Here is a 12687-nt window from a genome sequence, read left to right as displayed (position 1 = left end):
CTAAACTGTAAGCTCTGAAGGCTGGTCAGAAGACAATTCCAGACATGCAAGAGATTCTTCCCCTCTAGACTATAAGTTCATTATGGGCTGGAAGTATGTCTACTAGCATGGTTGCATTGTATTTAAGCGCTTAGTATAGTGCACTGCCCACAGTAAACACTTTATAAATGCTACCAATTGATTGATTTTGCTCTCTCACAGCTCATTATAGATCACAGAGGGTATCAAAACCAAGCAGGAAAGGAGATTTTGAGAAAAATAAAATCATATCTTAGTTACACTAGGTCCATCTAAACCCGTTGAGACCATTTCACAGACTAATTTCTAGTTTTTATTGTTTTTACTCTACCCCAAAAAAAGGCCAATGATTCCCAAGTCAAAATTCTGTTATTCCCAAATTTGGGTTTGTGGGATCCCAGGAGCCCTACAGCGGGACCCAAACATTCCAGAGGATGGGTGTTGAAAAGGAGTGATCTGTAGAATTGAACACTGGATTACAAACAGGAAACCTGGTCTCTAGTCCCAAAGTTTTCAGAATATATTGAGTCCCTTGGAGACGGAAAGCTATAAACCCAAGAGTTATTGGATTCCTCAGCCATATACAGAAAGACCCAATCTGGTGCGACTTTCAGAATAAAGAGGCTTTCATTAGTGCTAAATAGCTGTATTCCTTAGACATTCACTATTTACACTGGGGCAGATTCTCAATCTATGCAACCCATGAGAGAAATCCATGGGAATTGTTCACTGTTTGGAATTTAAACATCTCATATTTTCCATTTATGTAAAGAAAGCATTTTCAAGGTATGCAAGGAATTACCCAGTAAAGACATCTGCTTAATTGTATTTGAAATAGAATCCTAACTTGGTTAGAGGTAACTATGCTTGTTGATAGTATAAAGAAAAAAATAGAATTCTGGAGGGAAAAATTGCAAAAACATACTAGAAGAGATTCGGCTCTACACAGTCTGGGGCACTAAGGTGCCAAAATTACCATAGCTAAATCACATTAATCTTTTCATTAGTAACTAAAAAAAATCACAACTTTCCATCTTAAGTCATCGTGTTGATGGGACATCTTTGATCTCAAAAATCAGCAATGATCCCAAAGGGAAGCAAGAAGTGTTTTTGATTATTATCTTTAAAGTCTAAAATTCCTTAGGTGAAATTCAGTATGAAATGCATCCATGCAATGATGACGGTGAGTGACTATGTCAACATCTGTGCTTTATTAAAGCTCCACTATTTTCACTGGGCACTGAACTGAAGAGACCAAATTCCTTGATAAAGCTAGAAATTTCCAGGAATTACTTGTAAATGGCATTTCTTCTGTCTGGCTATTTTGCCCCACACACAACTTCTTTCTTTCCTTGCCTATCTCTGAGTTTAAGACACTATCTGTTTGCCTCATTTCCTCCAGTACAATGATGATCTGTTCTTGATATTAGGGTGTCAGTACACATTGGTGATCAAAGCTTAGAAACGTGAGTCTGCTTCCAAAAACCCCATTGTCCACGATATCCCCACTGGGAATAGCTTTTACTCAGCCAGGCATCCTGGCTACCAAAAGGAGCCATCAGCTTTGTTTTCCCCGGCTACGAAGAATGATGGGCTTTGAGGTCCGAGAAGAAAACACGATAGAAATCTGCGGCATTATTATTCAGAGAGTTCCACACCTGGACTGGATACAAATACTTGCAGCTTTGTTGAGGTCGTCTCTCTCCTCTCTCTCTCTCTCCTCTTTACCTATGAAGATCCTGAGGGGGAAGGCACCTCATAAGGCGGGAAGTGTTCATCCACACGGTCTCTTTATCAGGGGGTTCAAAGGGGAAAGGTGGGTGGATTGCTGGTGGTTCACAAAGGCCCCTGGGCAAGCCTAGTGGCAAGAGCCCAGGCTTGGGAATCAGAGGACGTGGGTTCTAATCACAGCTCCTCCACTTGTCTGCTGTGTGACCTTGGGCAAGTCTCAACTTCTCTGTGCCTCAGTTACCTCATCTGTAAAATGGGAATTAAGAAGGTGAGCCCCACCTGATTATTCTGTAACTACCCCGGCACTTAGAACAGTGCTTGGCTCATAGTAAGCGCTTAATACTATAATTATCATTATTATTAATAATGGCAGTGACTGTTTCCCTTTGTGTGTTCTGAACTGAAATCATTTATAATAATGTCTGTCTCCCCTTTTAGACTGTAAGTTCACCGTGGGCAGGGAATGTATCTGTTACATTGTTATATTGTACTCTTCCAAGCGTTTATCACAGTGCTCTGCACACAGTAAGCACTCAATGAATATGGATTGACTGATTCTTCCCCTCTAGACTGTAAGCTCACTGTGGGCAGGGAATGTGCCTGTTATATTGTACTCTCCCAAGCGCTTAGTACAGTGCTCTGCACACAGCGTTCAATAAACACAACTGAATGAATGAATGACTAACTGGATCTTGGACTCCTCATTTTATTTCCCTATTTCCTTCCCCACATTATCATCCATTCACTTGGGTCTGCACCCCCTAAGCACTTAGAACCTCCTACAGTATTTGGGTATATATAGAAGGTTGCTTCCCCTACTCTATTTTAGAATCAGTCACCCCTAATAGATTTTCATCTCTTTGTGGATGATTGTGTCTACTTACTAACTTGTACTCTCTCAAGTGCTTAGTGCAGTGCTCTGCACACAGTAATCTCCCAATAAATACTACTGATGAGGATGCTCCTGATATACTTATATGGCACATCTGTAATTTATTTATTTGTATTGAGAAGCAGTGTGGCCTAGTGGATAGAGCACGGGCCTAGGAGTCAGAGGACCTGGGCTCTAATCCTGGCTCCACCACTAGTCTGCTATGTGACCTTGGGCAGGTCACTTCACTTCTCTGTGCCTCCATTTCCTCATCTGTAAAATGGGGATTAAATCCTCCTCCCTCTGACTTAGAATATGAGCCCCAACCTAATTATCTTGCATCTTCCCCAGCACTTAGAAAAGTACATAGTAAGCACTTCACAAATACCATTAAAAAAAGAGTTTCTTGCCTGATGAGGGCTTAAGACCTTACCTCTGTTCAACCTTACTTCTCTGAGGATTTCAACCTACCTGTAAAACTGGGGAAACAGACACAGAGAAGAAAGGTCTTCCTCACAGTCCCACAGAATGAGTGAGAAATGTGGCCTTTTCAATCCCTTCAGAGCAGGATCTGCTTGGATGACCCAGGAGCTGTCTCCACAGTAAAATCCCTCTAGAATAGGCATGGTCAAAAGCAAGCACAGTGAGTAGCAAGAAGTTGCATAGCCTATTGGAAAGAATCCGGGCCTGGGAGCCAGAGGACCTGGATTCTAATTCTGCCAATTTCTTGCTGTGTGACCTTGGGCAAGCCACTTAACTTCTCTGTGACTTGGTTACCTTATTTATGGTATTAAAAATGCCATTATTATTATTATTATTATTTGTAAAATGGGGATTAAATCCTCCTCTGTCCAATTTAGACGGTGAGCTCCATTCACTCATTCAATCGTATTTGTTGAGCACTTACTGTGTGCACAGCATGTACTAAGCGCTTGGGAAGTACAAGTTTGCAACATATAGAGATGGTTCCTACCCAAGAGCGGGCTCACAGTCTAGAAGGGGGAGACAGACAACAAAACAAAACATATAAACCAAATAAAATAAATAGAATAAATATGTACAAGTAAAATAGAGTAATAAATATGTACAAACATATATACATATATACAGGTGCTGTGGGGAGGGGAAGGAGGTAAGGTGGAGGGGATGGGGAGGGGGAGTAGGGGGAGAGGAAGGAGGGGGCTCAGCCTGGGAAGGCCTCCTGAAGGAGGTGAGCTCTCAGTAGGGCTTTGAAGGGAGGAAGAGAGCTAGCTTGGCGGATGTGTGCAGGGAGGGCATTCCAGGCCAGATCCATGTAGAACAGACACTGTGTCCAACTTGATAATCTTTATCTAACCCAGGGCTTAAAACAGTGCATGATACATAGTAAGTGCTTAAATACCATAAAAAGAAGCAAATTTAAATGACCACTTAAGAGTCCACCAAATTGGACTCTGCTGATGTTTGATCCCTGGCAGCTGGGATGACTCACTTTAGAGGGTGAAAAACTAGTATTCAAGAAAACAAAGAAAAATGTTTAAGTTTATTTCTTCACAGACTTATTGGAGGAGTGAGAGGGAAAAGATTACCAGGCAGACAAATTCAGACAACGGGGTTATGCAACAACACAGTAACTCAGTCAGACTCTCTGTCGTAAAACAACATTGCCGCATAGCCAAGATGTGGTCATTTGATATCCTGACTCTGACGTGCTGCAATTTTGCATTACAAAACATATTCTTGGCACCAACATAAACCAAGAGTTTTCCTTCTCCAGATATCAAATCGGCAAACATGTTGGTAATCCACCAGTCAACAACCCCAAAGCCAATGTATAGATTGAGTGGTTGGATACCTTGTGGAACTGTTTTGTCTGAAACAATACACCTAGCTGTGCTATAATACGTTCTTCCATTTCCCAATTTGGCTGTAACATGGGTGAATTAGGGAAGTTATTTGATAAAATGAATCTGTTCTGGTATAACACGATCCATGAATTGGCTCAGGTGGACTCAGAAAACAAGAAACAGGGGGGTGAATGGCATTGGTAAAGGAAGGATTTTGCTGCCTTCCAGCCTCTGCCAAACTGTATTGTACCCTTTGGTATCTTACAATTTCGCAACTTGACAGTATTCAATTCAGTAATAATAATAATAATTGTGGTAGTTGTTAAGCACTTACTATGTGCCAGGTGCTGTTCTAAGCCCTGGTGTAGATATATAAACTAATCGCATTGGACACAGTCCCTGTCTCACAGTCTTAATCCCCATTTTACAGATGAGGTAACTGAGGCACAGAGAAATTAAGTGACTTGTCCAAGGCCACACAGCAGACAAGTGGCAGAGCTGGGATTAGAACCCAGGTCCTTCTGACTCCCAGTCCCCTGCTCTATCCACTAGGCCATGCTGCTTCTCTGTCATAAGTAGTAACATAATATTGAGTGACAAGCATGTAAAGAGAGAAGGCCCAGGAATCAGAAGACCTGTGTTCTATTCTTAGCTCCATCAATTACATGCTATGTGATCTTGTGCAAGTCACTTAGCGTCTTCCCGTGCCTCAGTTTCCTCATCTGTAAAGCGGGGATTCTCCCTCCTCCTGAGACTGCAAGCGCCATGTGGGACAGGGACAGTGTCCGATCTGATTACCTTTTATCTACCCAGAGCTTAGTTCAGTACTTGGCACACAGTATGGGCTTTAACAAATATTATTATTACCAATAAGGTATTCTTCAAGTGGTGGAAAGAACAATATTATAGGAATGACTTGGAAAACTACCAGTTGTATTGACATCTTCAAACCATCTTCCCCCTACCCCAGGAGCTTCCAAACTTTTTCCCAATAGTTCAAGATCACTTTTGTGTGGGCCATGATTTTAGTATTGATAGCATCACTGAGGACGAGCTTTTTATTTTTCCAAAATAAGAATGTTTTAGCAATGATAAAAATTTTAAAGGGCAGTTTGATCAACTCTATTTCTATAAAGGTGAATGGTTACAAGCCTCATCTAGCTTATAGTAATTTTGATCAAGGCAATGAGATCATTGATATTTAACTGGTCCCCCCTGGAGTTATTCAATTCTAACTAGGCCCTCTCACCCTTGAGATTCATGTGCTATCTAATTAGGTTTAAAAATTGTTGCTCAAATTCTCAGGCAAGCCACATTCTACAGTCCAGGTGGCTGCATTCAGCCTGTGGATCACAGCAGCATGGTTTAGTGGAAAGAGCCCGGGCTTGGGAGTCAGAGGTCGTGGGTTCTAATCCTGCTTCTGCCACTTGTCAGCTGTGCGACTTTGGGCAAGTCACAACTTCTCTGGGCCTCAGTTCCCTCATCTGTAAAATCGGGATGAAGTCAGTGAGCCCTACGTGGAACACCACGATTACCTTGTATCTACCCCAGCACTTAGAACAATATTTTGCACATAGTAAGCACTTAAATGCCATCATTATCATTATTATAGTATTTGTTAAGCACTTATGTGCAAAGCACTGTACTAGGTTCTGGGGTAGATATATGCAAGTTAGTCAGGTCAGATCCAGTCCCTGTCCCATACAAAGCTCATAATCTGGTTTTCTTACCCACAGTTGGGTTTAAGAAATAGGGAAGGTGACAAGGGAATCAGATGTCCCCTCTCCTTAGTTCTTTAATGTTACAAATGATAATGATGATGACAATAGCAGTGCATTTTGTTAAGTGCTATGTGCCAAGGACTGTACTAAATGTTAGGGTAGATTCAAGATAAATAGGTTAGAAAAATTACCTGCCCTACATAGGGCTCACTAAGTAGGAGGGGGAACAGGTATTTAATCTCCACTTTACAGGTGAAGAAACTGAGGCAAAGAGAAGTCAAGTGACTTGCTCAATGTCTCACAGCAGGTAAATGGCAATACTGAGATTTGAACCCGGGTTTTCAACTCCCAGGCCCATGTTCTTTCCACTAGACCACACTGCCCCTGCTTAAACCTATCAAACCGCACTGAATCAACAGTTGTCATAACACAGTTTTCCCATAGCATGGAGTTCTTCAAGAACACAAGCTCCGGTGTTATAGTAGGACTCCTAGGCTCTGTGCATGCACACCAAATGAATGGGGGAGAATTGCAGAATTGTACAAGAGCCACTCAGTCAAATAATGCCTTTCTCCCAGGACCTCAAATCTCTTTGCTTGTGTTTTGCATCCTGCCCCAACCTCTGGGAGGTCTGACTGCCTTTCAGGCTTGTGGGGAAACCAAGGCAAACAAGTGTTAAGCAGCGATCCTGCCAAAGTCACTCAGCAAGCCAGTGGCAGAGTCAGGAATGCAGAGCTAATGGACTAGTGGAGGACCCCAGAGCACAATGAATAGAGGTAAGGATTGTTCAACCAGACTATTCCACAGACCTGGCCTGGGGCTCCTTCTGTGCCGGATTTGTTTGCTTCAGAAACACACAGTGGAAAAACGATATTAAGACGAAAATACCTTGGCAACCCTTTTATTTTATATTAATTCCCCGCTGGACGAAGCACTCAAAGACAATCAGTCAGTTGGACACATGGACCGTTACATCCCCCTCAGCCTACATTTTTGCGAGAAGAAAGAGTGCTGTTCTCTGGAGCCGGGGAGGCAATTATCCTAACCATCAGGCTTCTCTGCTTCAAGGTTATACTGAGGAAGATTAGAACATTCACACATTTTTCATCAAGCCCACTGAAGTTTCTTTCCCTAGCCGGTTTATTCCACCATGTGTCTTTAAAGGCTGGACTGTTCGCTTGACACATCCCTGGGGGCGGGGGCATCCTGGCAGTCAAGTTTCTGTGTTCCCACCAAAGTGGAAAATGAGATCCCCGGGGCACTCTTTCCCCAGGCCCCACCACCGGCTAGCTCCACGCCACCTCCTTATCCAAATGAGAACTCTAGCGGGACTGTAGCCAATCCGCCCAAATCCCCAATAGCGGCCCCAGCTTAGCTGTGGAGACGTGGATCTGGTGATAGGCTCCCCAGAGACCCTCAGACCGATCACTATCTCTGAACTGGCCCAGTCATTTCACCGAGTAGATCTTTAGAAAGTCTTGGAATTCTGCTCGCATGAGGATACCCCATTGTCTGCTGGCAACTTCCCAGTTTTCAAGCTTTTAATCGTTTCCAGAAATCCCTTCTTGCACTGACCTGGAGATCTGATTTTTCTTAATCCAATTGGGACATTTGGGGCGTTTTCAATTTGTGAAAGTAATTTTTTTTTGTTACATTCAAGGTTTGCCTCAATCCCTTTTGAATTTGATTTTGCTCTCATTTGAAATGAAATAGCGTGTGTATCTGGGTGTGGGTGCATATCTGCTTGTTTGGATTCCTCCCTCTCTAGACTGTAAGCTTGTTGTGGACAGGGAACATGACAGACTCTGCATTCTCCCAAGCGCCTGGACTAGAATCTGGGTCTTCTGACACCTAGTCCCATACTCTTCCACTAGACTCACTGCCTCTCCGCAATATAAAATTCCTTTACAGGCAATATTCTGTAACATTAGTATCACTAGTTTAGTTTAGTATCACTAAACTATTATTTATTCTCCATTAATTCAGAAACATAATATCACACCTAAACAAAGAGCCCTATTATGATTATGAGTCTTTAAAGGAGGCTACAGAGATAGAAGCTCCCACTGCCAATTGCTGCAGTAGTTGATTTTAGTGAAAAATTTGTCCAATTTAGGTTAGACCACAGTATCTTCCTAGAGCCCCTTGTAGCAGGCTAAGTCCTTCTGAACATCTCTGCAAACCTTTGAACTTTTCTCTCTCATCCTTATCTTCTATCACTTTTAATAGTTCAGTCATGTAAGACTTTTTAATCCCTAAATTTATCTGATGATGGGGATGAGATTTTAGCCTCAGCAGCAGTGATGACAACCTCCTTCCAGCTGACTTCAGAGAGTCAGTTTCTCTCTGCTTTATGCAGAATCAGGGCGACGTAGAAAGACAGATATCTTAAATGAATTTACTCACAGTCTCTTCTACCTCATCCTGATTCTGTGCTGCTTTCATTTTAGAATTTGAGCTTCCAGTTTGAATTCAGAGGGGTGGGGGTTATGGGAAAGATAAGATGGGGGAAGACAGGGTGGGCCAGTGGTTGAGAGAAGGTTCTTCTATTTCAGCTGAAATGAGCACAGAATTGGGGCATGTGAGCTGTAGGTTTTTTGTTTTTGTTTTTTTAAGGCATTTGTTAAGCAGTTACTATGTTTTAGGCACTACACTAAGCACTGGAATAGCGCTTAGTGAGATAAGTGAGACCTTTAGGCACTAGTATGACCATTAGGCTCTACACTAAACACCGGGGTAGGTATAAGCTACTCAGGTTGGACCCAGTCCACACCGCACCTGGGGCTCACGGTTTTAATCCCCATTTGTCAAATGAGGTAACTAAGGCACAAAGAAGCAGCTAAGTGACCTGCCCAAGGCCACACAGCAGACAAGTTGTCAGAAGCTCAGTTAGGTTCCCCTGTCTCTTAGGCCCATGCCCTTCCCACTAGGCCACAATGCTTCTTTTCCCTAAATCGGCTTAAGATCTCGACTATCTATGCAGCCTACCTCATGAGAACCCAGACAAAGCAGAGAAGCTGGGTTCCGAGTCTGGGTATGGGGAGGAAGAGGTGGAGAAGGAATTGAATTCTCTTCCGTGATTGGACAAAATGGTGGGCAGAGCTCATAGACACAGGGCTCTGTCAGACATAAGATTTTATGCATTGTGGTCAAGACTGTAAGCTCCTTGTGGGCAGGGAATGTTTCTATCTACTCTATTGTATTCTCCCAAGTGTTTAGTTCAGTGTTATGCACATAGTAAGCACTTAATAAAACACAACTGATTGATTCGGAACGAAAGATATGCCTCTATAGAGATCTTCCTCAATAGAGGGCCTCAAGAAGCTTTCACAGAAATACCCTAGAGGAAAGCCATTGAAGTAGTCACAAATTTTTGCCTGCACCCCTTGGGGTTTCTAGGAGATGTTTGCCACAAAGTTCTCTGGGCTTCCCTTCACTCCCTTTAGCATTCCTACATCCTCTCTTATTCAGAAGGAAAAGAAAATACTTCCCTCCGCCTCTGTGTCCTGACTTATTTCACTTTCCCTGTGCCAGGAGACATTTCGGCTCCATGGAACTGATCCGGCTTGATAAGATGTAACGGCAGCTCGATGGGAGCGTGGTCTTTGAGACCTTAAATACCTCCTCACTAATCCTCACTAGCCAATGATCTCTTGACATCTAAACACAGCTGACAATGCTTCAGGCCACATCTCTCAGTCACCACCTAATTTTTACCCCTTTACAGTTGCTCATCTGCCCTCCCACCCAAGTACACGTCCTCCGTGTGCTGGAGGTGGAAAGAAGAATGTGTTTCTTGGGGAAATCTGTCTTCTAGAGAAAACTGAATCCACAGAGAGACCTAAGGCAATGAAGTCCGTAGTCTGCAAACTCCTCTTGTCTGGAAGTTCCTTGTCAGCAGCTATCATTGTTTACCAACTGTACACTGCTTTCCCAAACATTCAGTATAGTGCTCTGCACACTGCGAGTACTCAAATATCATTGATTGATTGATCCCAGGTTTTCTTTCATGGTAATAACATTAGTTCAGCTCTTCAAACCCAGCAGGTACAAATAATAATAATAATGATTGCATTTGTTAAGTGCTTACTATGTGCAAAGCACTGTTCGAAGCGCAGGGGAGGATACAAGGTGATCAGGTTGTCCCACGTGGCGCTCACAGTTTTAATCTCCTGAGAAGCAGCATGGCCTAGCGGATAGAGCCCGGGCCTGGGAGACAGAAGGACATGGGTTCTAATCCTGTCTCCTCCACTTGTCTGCTATGTGACCTTGGGCAAATCACTTCTCTTAAGTGATCACAACTTCTCTGTGCTCAATTAGCTGTTTAAAGACTGTGAACCCCATGTGGGGCCCGGACTGTGTCCGTGATTGGATTGTATCTATGCCAGTGTTTAGTACAGTGCCTGAAACCTACTAAGTGCTTAACAAATACCATAAAAAATAAAAATTGGAAAATAGATCTACCCGCTTCCCCAAACCAGACCCTGGAGCTCTAGATAGGCAACCCAGACTGTGGGGAAGGAGTAGAGCCCCCATCCACTGAAGTCTTTCCAGGTAAATTATCTGGCTCTGCTCCATTTCCACAGTCAGTGAGGAAAGAGAGAATGCATCAATACACAATCAAGCCAAGGGAATTTTCCTGACAGCTTCAGCTGCCTCCAACAACACAGCCTAGCAAAAAGAGCACGGCTACTGGAGTCAGATGACCTGCTCTCTAATCCTGGCATTGCCGCTTGTCTGTGGGGTGATCCTATGCACGTCACTTAACTTCTCTGTTACTCAGTTTCCTCATCTGAAAATGAGGATTCATTACCTGTTCTCCTTCCTATTTACACTGTGAGTCCTTTATGGGACAGGGGCTGTGACCAACCCAGTCATCTTGTATCCACCTCAGTGCTCAGTACAGTGCTTGGCACAAAATAAGTGCTCAGCACATAGTAAGCACTCAGCAAATACCATAGTTGTCATTATTGTTATCATTAATTTAGGAGAAGAGTAGGAGAAAAGGGAGAAGGAGAAGAGCAGTGATCCTTTCCCTTCCAGGCCTGGGAAAGTTCTGACCAGCATGCTCCAGAACCTGCGGGGGATGGCGGGAGTCGGGGGGAGGAAAGAGCCAAGCAACTGTCCATCCCTCCCTCCTTCCCTTCTCCCCCACCTTCCTCCGCCAAGCTGATCAGCCTATTGCTCATGCTGTATCCATCAGCTCGGGGAAGGCCAAGCAGGAAGCTCTGGCAGTCTGGGCCTGTGAAGCCACACTGAGTTTCTCACATCTCATCACATTCCCCTCACAAATATCACAGTTCTCACGGGACATCTTAAAATCTAGGTTAAAAGTTGATGGTTGGTGTGTGCTTAAATGAGCTTCCTATCTTGAGGGGAAAAACAAAAGCTTTCCAATAAACATGGCTGATTAGAAAGCACTTAATTATTCCCCACTCACGAGGAAAGGAAGACAGATTCTTTTGGTGGGTGGGGGGCAGGATGTACGTGTGTTTGTGTGTGAGAGAGAGTGAGAGAAGGACAGAGACAGAGAGAAACAGGCATGTGAAGCATAATTGAAGGAAGAGTCATATTCACCACTTGCTTTTAAACAGTCGACAGATGAAGATGAATGTATCATTTGCTACAGCAAAGTTTAACCACCAGCCCGTGTGCCCACTGTATCATCACTAGAGCCGGCCTTTTTTTAGACCATTTGGACAAGCTGCACCAGAACAGTATGTACCAATTTGTGGGGATGTGTTAAAAATAAAGTCAGTGAATTCCAGTCCCAGGAACCTTAAGCTGCTACCATGGTGGTGTGCGTATGTGTTGGGCAGGGGGAGCGGGGTGGGAAAGACACCTGATTATTGTAATTTATTCAGTTGCAGAGGGAGACTAGTCAGTCCCCTTCCCTTGTATACCCAACTTGCCCAGTGGCGACTCCAAACTGACCCTTTCATCTCAGTCCCCACCTGCTTAATAGTGAAGGTTGTTCAAACCTGGTTATGCTCCCCACCCTTTCTTTGATGCTGTCGGGATGTATTCTTGTGGTAAGCATCAGATGAAATGAGGTGTAGTTTGTCAGTCAAGTCTGACAAATTCAGATCATCATAAAATTACAGATGTGGAACAGGGTCAAAATTGAGTCCTCCCTGGAGACTTCTCTGAAGTCTTGTGGGAATAATGCTTGAGAATGAGAGGACTTTGCAGACTGTCTGAGTCCCATCATCTGGTGGCCCTGGAGGCAGTAGTAGTAGCAGCAGCATTTACTGAGCATCCCCTGATGTGATGCACTGTATTAAGGGTTTGGGAAGTGCAGATTAAATTGGCTCACACGTCTAACAGGAGAAACAATCATAAAAAAATATTTGCAACTAGAGATGTCAAAAGGAAAGAAGTAAAGCAGACATACATATGGAACCTAAGGAAGTAAATCACCACCACACTGAACTGACCACTGGAGAGCTGGTGCCCTGGATACTTCCAATCCTTTTCTGCTATAATTTTCGGTCTGTATGGGTGTAAGAGATTTATGAAA

This window comes from Tachyglossus aculeatus, chromosome 14, assembly GCF_015852505.1.
Source record: "Tachyglossus aculeatus isolate mTacAcu1 chromosome 14, mTacAcu1.pri, whole genome shotgun sequence".
Lineage (NCBI taxonomy): Eukaryota > Metazoa > Chordata > Mammalia > Monotremata > Tachyglossidae > Tachyglossus > Tachyglossus aculeatus.
Note: the sequence above shows the minus strand (reverse complement) of the source record.